The sequence below is a fragment of the Gossypium hirsutum genome, chromosome A04 (assembly GCF_007990345.1).
Source record: "Gossypium hirsutum isolate 1008001.06 chromosome A04, Gossypium_hirsutum_v2.1, whole genome shotgun sequence".
NCBI lineage: Eukaryota > Viridiplantae > Streptophyta > Magnoliopsida > Malvales > Malvaceae > Gossypium > Gossypium hirsutum.
In genome coordinates, this window is record NC_053427.1 from 5,218,985 (window position 1) to 5,234,664 (window position 15,680).

Below are 15,680 nucleotides of genomic sequence, written 5' to 3' on the forward strand. Positions count from 1 at the left end.
GCTCCTATCCAACAACCCCTCCAGAACAACACTCAAGCTAGACTCAATAACTAGAGGAACTTTTTCATGCCAACCTATACTCATAAACATCTCCACGACTATTTTTATGGCTCTTACCTCTGCTTTTCCCAATCTGTAGCTTCAATCGGCCTAGAGAACATAACATAGGCCACTCCTTTATTGTCTCTCAATCCCCCACCACTACTCGCTTCATCCTCCATTATGACACCTGGGACACTGAACTTGATCCACCTAGGGGAAGGTGGCTTCTACTGAATAATGTTCTCGTTGACTATGCTTCTCAATGAACTACATTTCATAGGCCAGCACCACCATTATCCTTCCAAAAATTAACAGACATCATGAGCCGCCCTTGCCTCTATCAAAGCTCTCATTTTAGAATGGAACAACAGTGTATCAACAGTCATCAATCTTCTGTGAAACACTTTATCCTTACGTGCCAACCGTATTGGTCAACATAACGTCAAAATCGATATCAGCCATAAACTTTTATGGAGTCCTGTCAAATTCACATTACAACATAGCAAAAAGAAATCATCAAAACTCCTAACAGGTTTCCATTGCAAAACCCCACCAAAGGAAAATCTTGCACCTAAAACCATTAACAAATTTATATTGAAAGTCACCCTGTCAATATACCACAGACAACCATATTTTGACAGATCCAATCGCACGTCCCCTCATGTCAGAAAATTCGTATTTAGGATTCACTAAATCGCCATCATCCACAAGAAATTGCAAACTCTAGAACCTTCAGTTCCATAATCTCTTGGAAAAATAATGATTACAAAACTGTCCGTCTTTTTCATCAATCCACATTAGACGATCCTCCACTACAGGATCTAGCACCAAGTTCCCAACCAATGATTTCAACCTGCTCAATATACTTTTTTCTGAATCCAATAACGACCTTGAGAAAATATCGTCCCACTGAACCTCACTAAATCCATTAAAGTTGCCTCCAATGATCCATGAATTCTTTAATTCTAGATTATCCCTCCATAGTGGTTTTTTATCTGAAATCCCATTAGGTGCATAACATCAATGAAGGATGCTTCCATTTCCTTAGCAATCCATTTACCTTCTGTCGTAACCATTTTTTGGAAAACGGTATCGACTTGGAGAAAAAACGAAAACGGGAGTCGCCACCAATCTTTTTAGGTGTGATTGGATCACCTTGTAAAAGTGGTTGTTTTTAATGAATGGTTTGATTTATTTAAACAACGATTTTGGTCCACGTAAATCAAGAAAACAGGTTCGGGAGTTGGTTACGCACGAGGAAGGATTAGCACCCTCGTAGCGCCCAAAAATTGGTACCTAGTTGATTAATTAATATCTTAATGTCGAAAATGGAAAGCTTGAAAGACATTGAAATACGATCCCTCTTCGTAAAAATGCTAATTTGAAAATGACCAAATAAATTAAAACAAATGTTAAAGACTCTCTCATCTCGAAGTAATAAAATGTCACGCTCAGTAAGTTAGGACACAACATCTCAAACTTTGAGAATGAGCTTCCTTTATTTAAAATTCATATATTCTAAATTTTTTTTAAAAGGCTGTTCGGTTATTTAGGATAAACAAGAAAAGTCGAAACCCAGTAAGTTAGGGCACGTTTTCTCGAATTTCCTAATACCAAATATTGCCTTTATTTTTAAACAAATTCTTATTTCGAGGTGACAAAATGTCGTACCCAGTAAGTTAGGGCACAACACCTCGTACTTCCGAAAATAAGTGTTTTTTCGTATTGCATTTAAGAGGATTATATCGTTATTTAGATTTAAACGAGGAAAACCGAAACCCAGTAAGTTAGGGCACAATTTTATGAATTGTCTAAATACGAAACTTGTTTTATTTTAGAAAAACGCAATTATATGCGACGAGTAAAAGACCAATGTAATCATAATCGCATGGTGAAATAAGAAACGAGTTGCAGTATTAACATGCATAATAATAACAAAGGTGGTGATATAAACAACAATTATAATGACAAAATAATATGGATTTGCAGATATATTGAGACATATAAGAATAAACGAATAAACATAATGAAATAATGATAATGAGAAACAAAATGAAATAAAAATACAACGATAAAGGAAATAACAAAGTAAATTATAGTATAAATTGGATTTTAAATCGGGGGTAAGCAAATAAACATATGAGTAAGTAAACAAACTTATAATAAATAAAAAGCATAAAATAGTAATAATGGTATAAACATAAATAAGTATTATATAAAATAAAATAATGATACAAAATAAATAAAAGGTTTGGAATTACATAAAAGTACAAACGAATAAGTGGTAAAATCAATGTATTATATAAAACGTAAATTAATATAAAAGAGAAACCATAATAATAGTAGTAGGTATAATGAAAGTAAAAAATAATACTAGATATGACAATAGTAATATTAGTAATAAAAATAATAGCTATAAGAATACTAACCATGACAATAAGGAATAATAGTAATAATAATGATAAAATAAAAGTCATGTTAATAATACATTAAAATATAATAATAAAATACTAAGTGGTAGTGATAATATATGAGTAATACATAATAGAAAGAATATAAAAATACAATAATAATAATTGTAATAATATAAATTATAACGAATATGTATGTACAATAATAGTAATACAAAGAAGTAATAATAATAATAATATAAATGATAATATGTACGTAAAAATCATAATAGTTAGAGATAAAAGGTAATGGAAGTAGTAATAATAATGGTATTAAAACAAAATACATATAGATATAAGTACAATAACAATAATGGTAATAAAAAATAAAAATAATAGTAATAATAGCACGTTAAGTTATAAAAATTGTGATAAGAAAAACATGATAGTAAAATAATAATAGTAATAATGTTAATAAAGATACGAAATGATAATAAGTAAAAATGCCAATGAAAATAATAATAAAAAAGCAATAGTAGAATAGTAATGTTCATGTGTAAATATAAAGATATGTATAATACATAAAATATAAACATAAATATAAAGAGATAAATAAAATTAGATAAGACGAATATAAATTAGGATATAATAGCAATAATAGCAATAATAATAAATATTGATAATAAACAATAATAAAAGGAATAAAAATAATAGTAATAATAAGAATATTTAATAATAGTAATGATAACGACAATATAATATATACATAAAAAATACTAATAATAGCGCAAATAATAACAAAAATAATAAATTTAACTAATTTAACAGTAAAATAGTTAAATAATAACCTTACATTGAGATTGTGGCTTTATATAACCTTTTACAACTTGTTCTTTTTTTTTAATTTATTTGCCTTTTCCATTGCAGGCAAGTGGAGCAAATGGGGTGGGTGGCCAACATGGAGTGGGTTATGGTGGCAGACAGTAGGGCAGCACACCTAGAAATTTTTTTTTTTGGGTATTGGGCTAGGGTTAGGTATTAAGTTGGGCCAAAATTGGGCCTCAACAGCTGCCCCTCTTTGCTCATTGTCGTGTAACGGGAATAGAGCAAAGACTTTAAAAGGGCCAATTTTGGTCGGTTTCGCCGAGTCTTAACTTTTGGTGCTTCTCTTCTTCGGCTAGTCTCATTGCAGTCTACTGTGGCTTGTCACTTTACTTTGCTCTATTGCAGCTTCAGAGAAATAAGATCTGCTATCTTCAGTCTGTTGCAGCTTCAAGAAGATAAGACATGTGACTCCAATCTACTCCACTGAAACTTCGAGGAGATCTGCTGTGGCTTCGAGCTGCTCCAACGCCATTTCAGGAATATAGAATCTATAATTTTCAGCCTGTTACCCTACTGCTTAGGGTTTAAGGTCCATCGCCTTCGATCTATTTCCCTACTGCTTAGGGGGTTAAGATCTTGTAAATTCAGCCTGTTACCCTACTGCTTAAGGGTTTAAGGTTCATCGCCTTCGATCTGTTTCCCTACTGCTTAGGGGGTTAAGATCTTGTAAATTCAGCCTGTTACCCTACTGCTTAGGGTTTTAAGGCCCATCATCTTCGATCTGTTTCCTTACTGCTTAGGGGGTTAAGATTTGTAAATTCAGCCTGTTACCCTACTACTTAGGGGTTTAAGGCTTGTGAATTCACCAATTCCACTGCACTGTCTTCTGGGGAACATGATCTGTAAAATCAGTTTCATGTAACTATGTTTATGCCAAATAATTAGGACGCTATCATTGAAATGAATCAAATGATCCTAACTAAATGTGATGCTTATGTCAAATAACCAGGATGCTATGATCGAAATGAATCAAATGCTCCTAACTAGATGTGTCACGAATGAATACACAAGTGCAGCATGTTGTGAGAATGAATCCCTTTTTAAATGTACGGGTTGTCATTGCCCTTTGTCCATCAAGGTTCGATTACTAAAACGGTACCCTGTCTTCTTGTTCAGCTTAGATCTTTGAACAGAAAACCCGAAGAGGTAGTCTCAATTTAAAGTTTTTCTCCTCAAATGCTTCCAATCTTTAAGTTTGGTTAGTTCTAAATAATAGCCCTATTTCAGGTTCCTGTACTATTTACAGACTTTCAGAGTAATATTCAGAACTCTTTCTTTTTTTTTTGCAAAAATGACTTTAGTCCATTAATCATTATTTCAGTGCAAAATGCTTGAAAAATATCGTAACAATGACAGAACTGAAATTTGTCAGAAACAAAATTTGAAGGGGATAGATTAACCACGGACAACAAATATTACTGGAATACAAAATGAATAGAAAGAAAATAGGTGCCCCAGATATCGCAGCGTGAGCTTCTCCGTACGAACTTCTTGAGGATTCCTTTTTAAGCTCAATATGTGTTTAGGGGGTCCAGAGTACTCTTGTAGATGCCCCAAGATGTAACATCTCTCTTCCTTGTTAATTTAGGTATCGTAAGATTACCGTATGCCCCATCTTTAATCAAAATTTGAATCGCCCTTTTACAAGTTTTCAATTCAAAATCCCTTTAATCTCAAGGTACCCTTTGCTGGTTTTCACCTTAGCCTCTTTTTTTTTTAGGCGAAGTATTTCTTAACCGAATCCGAATTCACGGGATTGGGTAAAGTTTTGCCATCCATCTCTGCCAATATCAATGCTCCTCTAGAAAAGGCTTTCTTCACCACATAAGGTCCTTCCCAATTCGGCATCCATTTTCCTCTGAAATCCTTTTGTATGGGCAGGATCTTTTTCAATACTAGGTCTCCCTCATGGAATTCTCTAGGGTGAACCTTTTTGTTGTCAGCTCGCATCATTCGCTTTTGGTACATCTGACCATGGCGAATAGCCCTTAGCCTCTTTTCTTCAATCAAATTCAGCTGATCGTGTCGGGACTGGATCCATTCTGCTTTATCCAACTTTACCTCTGACAAAACTCTGAGGGAAGGAATCTCAACCTCGATAGGTAAAACTGCCTCCATTCCATAAACCAATGAGAAAGGCGTTGCCCCAGTGAAAGTTCTGACAGACGTTCGATAAGCATAGAGAGCAAATGGTAGCTTTTCGTACCAGTCTTTGTAAGTCTCAGTATTTTCCCTACGATCCTCTTAATGTTTTTATTAGCTGCCTCAACTGCACCGTTCATCTTCGGGCGGTATGGTGACGAGTTTGGTGTCTGATCTTGAACTGACTGCAGACATCCGCTATCATGTTGTTGTTTAAATTTAATGCGTTGTCAGATATGATCTTTTCTGGCATTCCATATCGACAAATGATCTCCTTTTTCAAGAACTTGCTAACTGCCGACTTCGTAACATTGGCATATGAAGCGGCCTCCACCCACTTGGTGAAATAATCGATGTCCACAAAGATGAATCGATGCCGTTCGAAGCTTTTGGTGAAATTGGTCCAATCACATCCATGCCCCACATCGAGAAAGGCCATGGTGAAGTCATGACATGCAGAGGCGAAGGAGGTACATTAATCTTGTCTCCATAGATTTGGCACTTATGACATCTTTTGCTAGTTAATGCAGTCTCCTTCCATGGTAGACCAATAATAACCGAACCTCATAATTTGCCTGGCCATTATAAAACCATTAACGTGTGTCCCACAGATGCCCTCATGGACTTCTTTTAAGATTTTCTTAGCCTCGATAGCGTCTACACATCTTAATAGTACCTAATCCTTCCTTCTTTTGTATAGGATCTCCCCGTCTAAGACATAATCACTGGCCAGTCTTCTCAACGTCCTTTTGTCATTCTTAGTAGCTTGGTCGGGGTACTTACGATTCTTCACAATCGCAGGATATCGTGGTACCAAGGTGATCATCATTCTCTTCTTTTTCTTCGAGGTTATAACAATGAGCCGGAGCTTCATAAATACTCATTTGGATTGGTTTCACATCCTCTTGCTTGTTCACCTTGATCATAGAGGCTAAAGTCGCTAAGGCGTCAGCCATCTGATTTTCTTCTCGCGGGAGGTAGCTGAAGACAATATCATCAAAATCTTTAATTAACTCAAGGATCATCCTTTAGTAATTAATCAATTTGGGGTCCCTTGTCTCCCATTCACCTTTGAGTTGATAAATCACTAGGGCAGAATCTTCGTATACTTCTAACACATTGATTTTACGCTCTATGGCCGCACGAATTCCCATGATGCATGCTTTGTACTCTGCCATATTGTTGTGCAGTCAAAATCCAACTTACTAGTGAATGGGTAATGATTTCCGTTTGGGGATACCAGGACTGCCCCGATTCCGTTACCTACAGCATTTGATGCTCCATCAAAGTTTAGCTTCCAAGGATGACCTTCTTGAGGGTCTTCTTCAGTGGTTGTTATATACATTAGATCTTCATTTGGGAAGTCAAAGTTCAGAGGTTCGTTGTCCTCTAGGGCTCTGCTGGCCAGAAAATCTGCTATCGCACTCCCTTTTATGGCCTTCTGGTTCACGTAGACTATATCGAATTCAGAAAGTAAAATTTGCCATCGGGCCATTCTCCCGTTCAAAGCAATCGACTCCATCAAATACTTCAAGGGATCCATTTAGAGATCAGCCAAGTTGTGTGGTACAACATGTATTGTATTAGTCTTCGGGTTGTCCAGATTAAGGCACAACACAACTTTTCAATGAACGAGTATCTCGCCTCACACTCAGTAAACTTTTTACTGAGGTAGTATATCGCTTTTTGTTTCTTTCCTGATTCATCGTGTTGGTCAAGCACACATCCCATAGAATTTTCAAATACCGCCAAATACAATATCAGTGGCTTATCTGGCTAGGTGGTGTTAACACTGGGACGTTAGACAAATATTGCTTAACTTTGTCGAAAGTCTTCTGGCATTCCTCGTCCCAAACACCAGGGTTGTGTTTCTTAAGGAGACGGAATATGGGGTCACATTTTTCGGTTAGTTGTGAAATAAACGGACCGATGTAATTTAATCTTCCTAGGAATCCTCGAACTTCCTTTTGAGTACGCGGTGGAGGTAACTCTTGTATGGCTTTGACTTTATCTGGGTCAATCTCAATCCTTTCTCATTAACCACGAATCTAGTAGTTTTCCTGACCTGACCCCGAAGGTACATTTTGCTGGATTGAGTTTCAGCTGGAATTTTCTCAACCTCAAAAATAATTTCCTCAAGCCTTGCACATGCTCTTCTTCAGTCCGAGATTTGGCGATCATGTCGTCAACGTAGACTTCAATTTCTTTATACATCATATCGTGGAATAGGGTTACCATGGCTCTCTGATATGTTGCTCCCGCATTTTTCAATCCAAACGGCATCACCTTATAGCAAAAGGTTCCCCACATGGTCACAAATATAGTTTTATTCATGTCTTCAGGATGCATTTTGATCTGATTGTACCTTGAGAAACTGTCCATGAACGAGAAGAGTGAGTAACCTGCTGTGTTATCCACTAATGTGTCAATATGAGGCAACGGGAAATTATCCTTCGGGCTGGCTTTGTTCAGATCCCTGTAGTCCACACACATCCGTACTTTTCCATCTTTCTTAGAGATAGGGACAATATTGGCTACCCATTCCGAGTACTTAACCACTTGTAGAAAACCAGCATCAAATTGCTTCTTGACCTCTTCTTTTATTTTCAACAACACATCGGGTCTCATCCTTCAAGCTTTTGCTGAACTGGCTTGCATTCTTCTTTGATGGGGAGTCTGTGTACCACAATGTCAGTACTTAGCCAGGCATGTCTTGATATGACCATGCAAAGACATCTTTGAACTCCTGGAGTAACTCCACAAGGTCCCACTTTGTCTTAGTGGTAATACAAGCCCGATCTTTACTTCTTTCTTTTCTATTTCATCTCCCAAGTTTACGACTTCTACGGTCTCTTTGTGGGGTAGAATCTGTTTCTCCCCGTGTTCTACCATCCTTAACAAATCAGGGGATAAGTTACAGTCTCAGTTATCCTCAAAGTTCTGAGATCCCTCTAGACACATATCTCGCTCAAAAGGAGACTCTGAGTTAGTAGCAACGTCACTCACATCGTTGATATCTGGAGACCTGTTGTAGGTGCGAAGAAAGATACAAAGAACAAGAGAATCTAAGAATAATGATATGTATGGTATGATCATGAATGAAAGAATAAAAGAATATTTGCACGAAATAAGTAAAAAAGATGCATTTCATTAAAATAACGATTTCAAACATAAGCCTATTTCACAAAAGGACACTTATTACTCCTAGGCCTGAAGTAATAGGTGTGTTTTGAGTATTACTCTGTGTTAGTTCTAAAGACTATAGGAATCTCTTTCGCAGTCCAATTATTCAGAACACTTTTGGCTCATAAGGGCGAATGCCCGACAAATCTTCAACTCCATTCCTTTCTTTATATGCGGCGTTAATGCTTAAGTCTTCCAACATTTCTTTAGAAAATCCTTTCCTTGTTGCTCTTCCTTCAGAGTAAATAGTCCCTCCTGACACGAATGTTCTGGATATGTGGGGAAAGGTCATCGGCTCCCACTTAACCTCTTCCCCACTTAAACGCGCTCTTCTCCTTTCTTGTTTCTTCTCTTGCTCTTTTTTCTTTTGTTTTGCATCCGGCTTGAATCCTAAGCCAAAGTGGTCTCGTTTGTCCATGAGCATAGGTGCTTAACCTTCCTTTGTAGGCTTCTTCCAAGCCCTTTCCCTAGCAAAGCTCTTTCCCAACCGTCAGTAGTAGGCCCATTCTTGTAGTTTTAGAGATGTTGGGCATCGGGATCTTATTTCCTTCAACAACAAAGGTCGCATTTACAAATTCTAACGACCGAAAAGAACACTCTAGGGCTTCATCATCTGTCCCCACATATGGTGCATTACTGGTAACGGATGCAATGATATCTTCTTCGTATTCACGGTCACCAATCGTCCTTCCGTTATAAATTTGAGCTTTTGGTGTAACGATGACGGCACTGCCCCCGCTGAGTGAATCCAAGGCCTTCCCAATAAGCAATTGTAAGAGGGCCTGATGTCCATTACCAAGAAATCTATCTCGTACGTGCTAGGGCCAATTAAAAGGGGTATTTCGATCATCCCCATTACTTTCCTTTCGGTACCATCGAATGCCCTCACCATATTTTGGCATGTTTTCATATGGGAACTATCCACGGGCAACTTATTTAATATGGATAGAGGTAGGACGTTTAGTGCCGATCCATTATCAATCAATACCCCGGCAATGTGAATCCCTTGCAACGTGTGGTAATGTGCAGAGCCTTTGTGGACCCCATACCTCCCGTGGTATTTCATCGTCGTTAAAGAAATAAAGTTGTCAGCACTTATATTGTTGACTAAGTGGTCCAGTTTGTTTACAGAGATATCGTTAGCAATATAAGTTTCATTCAGCACCTTTATCAATGCGCTGCGATGGGTTTCGGAGCTCAAGAATAAGGCTAGTACCGATATACGAGCTGGCTGTTTGTGCAACTATTCTATGACACTATATTCGCTGTGCTTCAAGAATTTTAAGAATTCTTTTGCTTCTTTTTCAGTCACTGGCTCATTAACAGTTGGTTTAGGTCCCGCCGGCTTCTCTTTCTCTTGTTCAATTGCTAATGATTTTCCTTTAACCTGCTGACTTTTGTATTTGGGGTATAACGCCTTCCGCTGCGCGTATAAAAACCCTCATCTTGACCTTCCTCTGATGCATTAATCGGGATCTCCTCTCCCAGGATTGTCACATTGCAGTTATAGTTCCACGGTACCCTTTTGCTATCTTTATAAGGGAAAGCAACGGGCTTCTGGATTACGACCTTTGGCGCAACTTGTGCCCTGACTTCATTCATTCTCGGACGCGATATGATAACCACTGGGCGGTTGACTTTGTAAACGTCCTTCATCGACCTTTCTTCGAAGGCACACACATCTGTTGGGCTCCCAACATATTCAAAGAATTCCAGCTCCTTATTATCCATCAATCCTTGTAATAAAACCCTGAATTCGCTGCATTTCTGAATCTCGTGATCTTCTTGATCATGGAACTCGCAATAATTTTTTGCTTCTTGGGGTCTGACTCTTGAATTCTGTGTTATCAACCCTCTTTCCACCATTTTCTTCCATACTTCTTTCAGCGGGGTGTTCACTTCTACAATATTCACCTTAATTTCTTTCCCCGAACTCTCGATTATCGTATTTATTCCCTTATCCCATGGTTAGGTAATGGGTTCTCTGTATTGGATGCATCATCAAATTTCACAATCCCCATATTGATGAGTTTTTCAACCAATTTCTTGAAAGTGGTGCAGTTTTCTATCGAGTGTCCTGTGGCTCCCGTATGGTATTCGCATTGGGCATTTGCGTCATACCATTTGGGGTATGGAGGTTGCATTGGCTTCAAATAGAAGGGAGACACGACATGTGCATCAAATAAACTCTGGTATAACTCCTTGTACGTAATTGGAATGGGCATAAATTGAAGTTTCTCCCTATTTTGTTTTGTGTTGGGCTCTGGTCTGGGTGGGCCCTGCTGTCCAGTAGTTGTCGACCTTGGTTGGCTTACGGTAATCGATTTCGAATATGAGCTCACATTATTCACCTCGTGCTCTTTCTTTCTCGGCGCTGACCTCTTAGCGTTTTATCCAGCCTCTATTTTCCCACATCTTATGGCATTTTCTATCATTTCTCCAGACATTACTATGTCCGAAAAACTCTTGGTTGCGCTACCCAGCATGTGGTTAATAAAAGGTGCCTTCAGGGTATTAATGAAGAGCATAGTGGTTTCCTTTTCAACAGAGGGGGTTAGACCTATGTGGCCACTTCTCTCCATCGCTGGGCGTACTGCCTAAAGCTCGCATTATGCTTTTCTCCATATTCTGTAAAGTGATTCTATAAGGGCTATGTACGCCACATGACCGTACTGCTTCATGAAGGCTTGTGTTAAATCTTTCCATGAACTGATCTGGGCGCGACTCAGTTGGTTATACCATCTAGAAGCGGCCCCAACCAGACTTTCTTGAAAGCAGTGAATTAATAGTTGGTCATTGTTGACATGGCCTGTCATTCGTCTACAGAACATAGTGATGTGAGCTTCGGACAGCTAGTCCCGTTATATTTCTCAAATTCTGGAGTTTTGAACTTGGGAGGGAGTACCAGGTCAGGAACCAAACTTAATTCCTTAGCATCGATTCCACCGCGATAGTCGGTGCTTTCCATTTCTTTAAATTTTTCTTCCAACCATCTACACCTTTCTTCAAGCTCTCTCGGGAGTTCTACCATTGTCTTTTCTGCTTCTATTACTTCATCAAGATTGAGGACCACAGGGTTGGTTGGGTTGTCCCCCAAATTAGAGCCCGAGCCGCCTGATAATTCATCGGTCCCGAAACACCGGCCTGAATGGTTGGGCCTAATTGTGACCGATGGCCTTCTTGGGTACATGCCAGTTGTGTCTGAACATCCGCTGGGGCAACACCCGGAGGGTAGGTAGGATCTTCATTATCTTCTCCCGCATTGATCAAAGGCCTTTTCTCTTTTTCTAATCCGCCAGGCAATTGACGAGTTAATTGGTCCATCATGCTTTCTGGGACTCCAACATATGGTCCCTCATATCTTGCTGGATTTTGGCAAGTTGTTCTTGCATACGTGTTTGTAATTGATCCTGCATCTCTTTTGCATTTGTTCCAATCTCTCTAGCCTTTGATCCATTGCTCTTGTTTTTCCTCTTATACCGTAATTATGTTCCAGGGTAACTGCCATGATTTTTAGGGTTTTTGTGAGTTTAGTGCGTGTGATGCAATGCCGATGCATGATGCAATGAATGCAATGAATGCAAAAAGCGTTGATTCCAATTCGATTTCATTAGAATAACTTTCTAGAAAACAAGTTTCTTTACATAAAATAGATTACATATAAGGCTTGGCCCTGATACTTAAGGCCTTGACCTGCCTAAGAAGCCAAGCTAGCTTTCGGCCTCGGTCCGATTCTGACTCGTATTTTAACTCATCATATCGGCTTGTACTGCTAATGTTTGCAAGTGGTCAGCCACTTCTCGCACTTAAGTCAAAGCTTCCCCCATGACATAGTCCCTGCTCCTGACTTGGTCTTGAGATTGATGAAGTTGCTCATTCCATCGCTCGTTATTTACCTCGAGAAGTTCTATCTGAAGTTCATGATTTTGCAGTACTGTTTGAGTTCTTCTATATTCTCTTTTAATTCTTCGATTCTGTTCTGACTAGCTTTCAACTCCATTGCAGAGTTACGCAACGATACTAATACAATGACCTCTTAACTCTAATACCCGGGTCTTTAACCCTTCTTTCTCATTTTGGCTTTCTACAAACTTCTTTTCAGAGCACCTTCTCGAGCTTGAGCATCGCGAAATTTTTTTCCCACTGGTTGGCTTTCCTTGTTCTTCTTTAACTTCATGTCGCCACTGTTCGGATGTTTTTCCTAACCCAGCAGTTCTCATTGATCTGCGCAGCTTCTTATAGTCCGTTTTCAAACTGTCCAAGTCCTCTTCAGCCTTGTTTTCCCTTTTCTGAGTTTTTCAGCTTCTAGTTTCTGGACATCGACATCTAACCCTAACTGCATCTTTTCTTCTTCCAACTGCTCGATCCTTTTTTCTAGCTCCAGACTCTTTCTCTCAAAATCTTGCCTGATGATTTCTAGCTCAGAGGGATTACTTTCAACTGCTCTTCTATTGACTGAGGATTCCTTATCTGATGTAGGGATGTTGTCGTTAAGTCTCTATTCCACCATCGGTCATACTCAGGAGTAGTCATGGGATTGGCAGTAAATTTTTTCATTCTACGAGTCTGGTTCTAGGCATTTGATATCTCGCGAACTTTCTTTTTGTAATTATTCCCTGTGAACACGAACTCGCACTGGCTAACCCGTATGTTGGTGGTGTAAATTGTTTGGATCTGTACTGTCGCAATGCAAGCAAAGGAGCATACCCGACAGCTCCCCATACTCCTAACAAGGGAACCCAATCGAAGTCTCCGCATCGGTATAATATTTCATCAGGAACCATCCACGGGGCTCTCCATTCAACATCTTCTTCTTGCAAACTTTGGAGAAACGTCATCCAATTTTCTTCTGTAACATCATCTCGCCTTGGTGTAGCCACTAACTCTTTCAGCGGAGAGTAATTTTCAGAGAAGATACGATACGAGACCTTTTTCACTTTCCAAAAATGGCTGTGGAACCAAGATAGCAAGAGCTGTGCGCATCTAATAAATCTCCCTTCACCCGCTCTTCTACAAGCATTCAATGATCTGAAAGTTTCAGCCAAGATTGCGGGTATAGGTGTGGTTCCTTTACCAAGCCTGTCAAAAGGTCGGCAATAGCCTCGTCTACATGCCCCAAAGCTTTGGGGAAGATGACCAGTCCATAAATGCTCAAGGCGAAGACATCTACCCTTTTCTTCACATCGGGGTGCGCTAAGATTAGATCCCTCAGGTTCCTCCAAGGAATGCATTTACCATCTCCTTTTGTTTGATCCAATTTGTCACTCACTGTTCGCTCATCCCTGTGATGTTCATCAGCTTTTTTGAAAATGCTGGAACGTTAGCAGGTCTGGCATAAATTCTGTCAACCTGAATCTTTGGGCAATGGAGCAAGGTCGTGTATTCTTCTATAGTAGGTACCAAATCTACTTTCCCAAAAGTGAAGCAACTGTAAGCAGAATTCCAATATTGGGCAAGGGCTCGAAACAGGTGTTCATCTACCTTGATATCGAGCAGATAAGGTAAATCATCGTAATGACAATAGAATAGCTGTTTGACCTCGTCATCCCACAGTCCCCAAATTTCTTTCATCTCTTGGAGATTATTCTGAGTTACGCTGATCCGAGTAAGTTCCATAACTCTGACACGTACCCCCCGGTAAGACTGTCACCTTTCTCTTGTTGTGCTGTCTCAGCCCATATCCGGACAGGCCGCGTTGTCTTCTACTTTATCAAAACCCCCCTTTTCCATGATAAACTATCTATTTAGGAACCGGATGCAAATCAACACCTTTTATGATGAAATGCCATGCAAATACAATCAAAGTAAAACAAAGCAAGTCAGTAATTTATGCACAGTTTAAAGCAAACAAAGAATAATAAATATAGCACTTGCTCAGGTAACCACTAGGGTTTCGGAGTGGCTCTACCTAGGGTGGTTCTTAAGGCTCGCTACATGGTGCTTGGTTCTAGAGTAAGGGTACCTGAACCAGCAGATTCCTTGGTCTTCACCCATTATAGGCTCATACAAACCGAGTTCAGTTCAGGGAATACATTTCCCTATGGCTGCACGGAGATGAAAATCTCACGAAGACATAGGTACGGATGTATCCCGAAAGCGATCCACTATCCTGCACGGAGGTGAAAACCTCACGAAGGAGTAGTTTCTCACTCCCACTTAAAGGGGCGTGACCACAACGGTCATGCAATGCAATGTGAGAGGATATATGCATAAAAACTCGAAGCGATAGGAATAAAATGATGAAAACCGCAGAAAAACGGGTGAAATGCAATGAAGGATCGTATATCAAAATCAAATTTTCAATTTTGACAAAAAGACAAAAGTTAATCAACTTGTGGCTTGACTCTCTTATTTTGTCCCTAGTGGAGTCGCCAAGCTGTCGTACCATTTTTTGGAAAATGGGTTCGATGGAGAAAAACAAAACGGGAGTCGCACAATCTTTTTAGGTGTGATTGGATCACCTTGTAAAGTGGTTGTTTTATGTGGTTTGATTTATTAAACTACGATTTTGGTCCAGTAATCCGAAATATTTCGGAGTAGACATTGAAATACGATCCCTCTTCGTAAAAATGCTAATTTGAAATGACCGAATAAATTAAAACAAATGTTAAAGACTCTCTCATCTCGAAGTAATAAAATGTCACGCTTAGTAAGTTAGGACACGACATCTCAAACTTTGAGAATGAGCTTGCCTTTATTTAAAATTCATATATTCTAAAATTTTTTTAAAAGGCTGTTTGGTTATTTAGGGTAAACAAGAAAAGTCGAAACCCAGTAAGTTAGGGCACGTTTTCTCGAATTTCCTAATACCAAATATTGCCTTTATTTTTAAACAAATTCTTATTTCAAGGTGACAAACTGTCGTACCCAGTAAGTTAGGGCACAACACCTCATACTTCCAAAAATAAGTGTTTTTTCGTATTGCGATTTAAGAGGATTATATCGTTATTTAGATTTAAACGAGGAAAACCGAAACCAGTAGTTAGGAGCAATTTTCTCGAATTGTCTAAATACGAAACTTGTTTATTTTAGAAAAAC